Source organism: Helianthus annuus, chromosome 1 (assembly GCF_002127325.2).
Source record: "Helianthus annuus cultivar XRQ/B chromosome 1, HanXRQr2.0-SUNRISE, whole genome shotgun sequence".
In the NCBI taxonomy this organism is placed as follows: Eukaryota; Viridiplantae; Streptophyta; class Magnoliopsida; order Asterales; family Asteraceae; genus Helianthus; species Helianthus annuus.
In genome coordinates, this window is record NC_035433.2 from 41,322,842 (window position 1) to 41,327,842 (window position 5,001).

The 5,001-nt window shown below is 35.3% G+C and overlaps 1 long non-coding RNA gene across 1 annotated transcript; it reads left to right on the forward strand.

Moving 5' to 3' along the window:
• Window positions 1–2,988: 2,988 nt before the first annotated feature.
• On the forward strand, window positions 2,989–4,320 carry LOC110935844. The gene is made up of 2 exons (XR_002589472.2): window positions 2,989–3,049; window positions 4,072–4,320. It is a non-coding gene; the product is annotated as an uncharacterized LOC110935844 (long non-coding RNA).
• The last annotated feature ends 681 nt before the right edge of the window (window positions 4,321–5,001 follow it).

Here is a 5,001-nt window from a genome sequence, read left to right on the forward strand (position 1 = left end):
AAACTTTAACTAAAACAACAAAATCAACCAACTAAAGTTTCAAAAAACAACAAAACAACTAAAATTTTAAATTTTTTTAACAATTTAATTTCTCCAAAAAATCCAAATAAAACAAGAAAACAAAATAATGGAATCATACCTGGAAAGATTGATGAAGATGCTGTTTTTGTGAGTTTGGTGGCCATAATTTACTATTCTCCAGCGGAATCCGAAGTTGGTGCTGCTGCCTGATGAAGTCATGTTGTGCGTTGTTGTTGGTGTCGTGGGCCTGGGATCACAAAAAAAGAGCGGGGCGACATAAGGGAAAAGGGTTGTGAGTTGGGTTACGGAGTGTTTATTAGGCTTAAAGTTAAGAGAAAGTTAATTGGGTTAAGTAGAAAGTTAATTAGGTTGTATTTAAAAAAAAAAAATTCAAGGGGTGCGATGGAGATTTTCCAAGGGGTGTGGTCAAGATTTTACTGGGAATTTAGCACTTAATTTTTCTTCAAGGGGTGCGCCCGCCCACCTTGGGCATAAGTTGGGTACGCGTGGATTCGAATCCTGGATCGATTCCTTTACCGTTGAATGCGTACGAACACGTAAGTTGTGTGGAATTCAATCGCGTGTGTGGATCAAACACAAATATGTAATTAAAAACTGTTTTCTATTGATATATTGACAATACAAAACCACCAAATCAAATGAACAGAGTTTCCTCACTCTAGTCTCTAAAAGTTATCAAATGACAAGACCCTACACTCCTATTTCTAGGCAGACTCCATCCGGATCAAACATGCCAGCGGATGGCCTCCATCCGGACGGATGGACGACTGAACCTTTAAAGCAATCCGCATGAACATGATGCATCCGTCCGAATGGATCTGATGTCCATCCGTTCGGATGGGCTTCAACACATATCAACTTTATGTTTAGCTCAGTTCAGCACTGATCTTGTATCATCTGACTAAGCTACGGTACGTGATTGACGGAAGTGATAGACATTGTGCACTCACAGACTCCCCCTTTTGCAGTCAATCTCGTAGCTTTTTGTCTCTCTCTGAATCTTCCAGAAATGTTGACATTTTCAGTAACATAGACTCTCCCTTCACTCTAACAGACTCCCCTTGGATCTGTTCCAGCTTCAGCTGCTTCCCCTTTCGATTAACTCGAACTTCAGGCTCCACCTTGCTTTAAGCTTCCGTGCTTTTAAGGATCGACACCTGGTATCTCCACAAGCTCCTCCAGGATAGTTAGTTCCCTGGTTCTTTGAATGCAAGCTCCCCCTTGCTTTGAGCTCGTCTTCAGGCTCCCCCTTAGCCTCAGCTATCAGGATCGTAATCTGGCTTTTCTATCTGAAAAAACTCAAACTATTTGTAAGATATTTAACAATTAAAGATCAGTAATCGAAAATCTAGCTCTAAACATTTAATCATGGAGAGCATTTCAAATATGTGATTGCATAGGACATCGTTTTTTCACAAAAAAATTATGATCTGGCTCCAATTTAACAATTTTAAAACTATTTAAGATTTCCCAAGAACGATTGCCTGGCCCTTAAACACATATATTCAGAATCAGTAATCTGGCTCTAAGTATAGATGTAACAATATATAATTTTCCAGAATTTCCTGACTCTTCTCCCTCTATCAAACAACTTCAAGTATTTGACAATGTAAAATCAAGATCGAAACCTGACTCTAAGTATCAAAATATGATGGTTAAGACATCCAAAACTTTTATCAAATAATCATCCAAGTCCAAATTAATGACCTTGGAGATTTTACAAACTATTTTTTAAAATTTTTTTCAAGTAAAACTTCAAGTTTCAAATTAATGAACTTGTTTATTTTCAGAAACATGTTCAGCATACTCAAATTTTGAAACTCAGCTATCAGACATCGGTTACCGAAAACAAAATAGAAACATTTTTTTTTAAATTTTTCAAAGTTTATGCTAAAACACTTCAAAAACCTTTTTGTGATTTTTCTATTTTTTCTGAAACATAAAGCAGTAAAGAAATATTTACAGACAATATTTTTGTTTGAGTTCGTGTTAGAGGATCATATCAGTTTATGATAAATTACTAGTACCATTGAGCTATAAACACTTTAAGTTCTAAACGATTCACTTAGATTGTTAGTATACTAATCTATTTAAATTCTCACATAAATTTTAATTGTTCCGAGATAGGAGATTAGTGTTTTAAGTACTTTACTTATTCGCGTGCCCCCCCTCAGAATATACTCCCGTATCAAGTATCCCTAGATTCAGTCTTACACGTGAATATACTATACTGATATTTGTACTCTGGGTTAGTGCGAGACCTTGAGAGCTCAGGTATGAACTACCGTTCAGTCAAAGAGATGAAGGCTTGACATGAGGTGTGTCCCACTTAGGGATCTTCTTTACAACTGCAGTTGAATTACATCTTTCCAATTGGAATTTCGTCAATCGGATAAACGAGGAATTTTTAATGAATTTTTCCGTAAGCTGCAGTCAGAAGTGACGAATCTGATTGCATCTTAGTAGATGAATTTTTACGAATTTTTGGTAAAGAGTTAGATCTTGAAATTTTAACACAAGGGCTACCCCTCCGAGAGGTACGCCACATAAAAAAATCATAATTTTTGAATACTTGTAAACAGGTTAAACAGGTCACCAAAAACAGCCTATTTTCAGTGATACGAAACTTGATTGTTGATATTATAAATTATGCCCACAATGTTCATATGTTGAAATTATGAATCAAACGCGTAATTTCCTAGTTCGACTAATTATGTGTGATGTGGGGTAATACAAATTTTAATTATGAAGTCGATTTAGCTTATATGCACATATCATATAATTAAGGGTAGTTAACTTTTGAAGAGTTAAACTAACCATAGACGGAGTCGAATAGTAGTTTTGACATAGAAAACACGTAAGGTGGAATAGTCGTGGTTATAATGACTAATCTAACCACCTTGTGAATTATGATGATAGTTTGACTCTTGACAAGCTAGATGGAGGCTTGGAATGAAGCGGGTCAAACGGAGCAAGTACGAAAAGGAAAGCGTAATTTGGATGCGAGGTAAGTAAAGCTTACGCCCTCTTTTGTAAGTTATGTGTTTATTCATAGGTTGTAAATACGACAAAAGCTATATTTGAAATATGGTTCCGACACGAAATGAAACGGGTCGGGACATATAAAATAATGATAAACCATGTTTAATGGTAAAATGGGCGAAATGGTAATTGGTCACGAGATGACATAAGCCTAAACGAATAAAAAGAGTAAAACGACGAATTAGTCATGTGTAGACGAAAAAGAGTTGAAGTTTAAAACAACACCATTTAATATTAAGCACAAAATATTTGGTAGTCTAGACCAAACGGGTCAAATGGTAATATTTATACCATTTGATAATTAACGACTAATAAGTGTATGTCGAGTCTCATGCTCGCAGGGTAATTGGTTTATGAATTAGCGAGGCTATGAATTAGCATATTATAGAGACAAGGTCTTAAAACGGGTCAATATGTTGACCCGAGCCAGGTACGCTTATATATATAGATGTATAGTTAAAAGTGTATAACTTCCCTTCACGGGTCAAAAGGAGTAGATAGGTAAAACGGGTTAAGAATTCATAAGAAACCCGTAATTTGAACCTTGCACATTAGTAAATTGATATAACGTGATATGCATGATATTTTGAATATGATTGATTGATCTTTGATATTGGTTAATATGTAACATATTAGAATTTCGAGAAACTAATGTATTGGTATGTTAGAAAGAGCGAAATCCGAGATTTAGGCTTGAGTATAATGAACAAAGCAACCAAAAGATGGATTTACAGGGACTACCGTAAGTTACGGTAGTACCGTAAGTTACGGTAGCGGTCAGGAGCTTACGGTGTGAGTCTACTGGTTTACGATGGACCATTATTGGAAATTGACCACCGTAACTTACGGTGAAACCGTAAGTTACGGTAGGGCCTGAATGTTTATAAATTTTATATAATTGTAAATTTTCAAATTCATTTCGATCGTAGTTTCGATCAAGTATCATTTCTAAGCATTCTAATATAAATGTTTATGTAAACATTTCAGTCTTAGGTACTCAAGGATTATGGGTGACGATCAAGCAACTTTTGAAGGACCGAACACATACTCTTGAAGCTTCCGCATAAATCAACTCGGTTTAAACAATGTTTATGATGTAAACTGTTTGCTAAACAACTTTTGAAATGTTTAAACGACGTACTCAATTATGTTATGTTGTATTATTTTAAAATTGTAACGTTTAAACAAACCCGTATTTTTACAAAGTATATGTAGTCATAATTACATGTTGTTTGTCGTATACTTTACAAAAACCATTAAATAATGACAAGGGTGTTACAAATTGGTAATCAGAGCTCATGGTTAAAGAGTAAATTGTGTTCGGTTCGAGGCTTGATCGCAAATCCGGTAAGTACATGTATATTAATGGTTTGTTATGTGTTGAAATGTTGTGAACAACACATAGGGTTATCGTGTGATACACGTTACCTCAATTAAATGATAAATATAGTTGACAAAATTGCGCGCGTTGACGCGTATAGTAGAAAAGCCTTGTATTATAATACGGGCGATTATTGAAGTTGATATTACTAATTCTTGTAAATGTTTTAATGGAAGGACACTCGCATCTGAAGATAGCGAGAGTTTAACAAATTGCGGATATGATGATGGAACGGTCCGAAATGTGACAAGAAGAGCATACTCATCAAGGACCTAAATCGCGTAACGATCGCAAATAAGTAATGGCAAGGAATGCCCGTTGGGGCAAGCATTACCAGGTGCACATTTTAAACTTATAGTACAAATAGTAATATGCAACAAATACATAGTGAATGACAGTTGTATATAGAATATGAAACTTGGAAAACCTGGATAGGTTACCTATCCAGGATGACGTTTCCAAGAGAAATTAAGTAGAGAATATGTATTATTCACAAATTGTGAATAACAAGACAATAACAGAATTCAGTTTATATA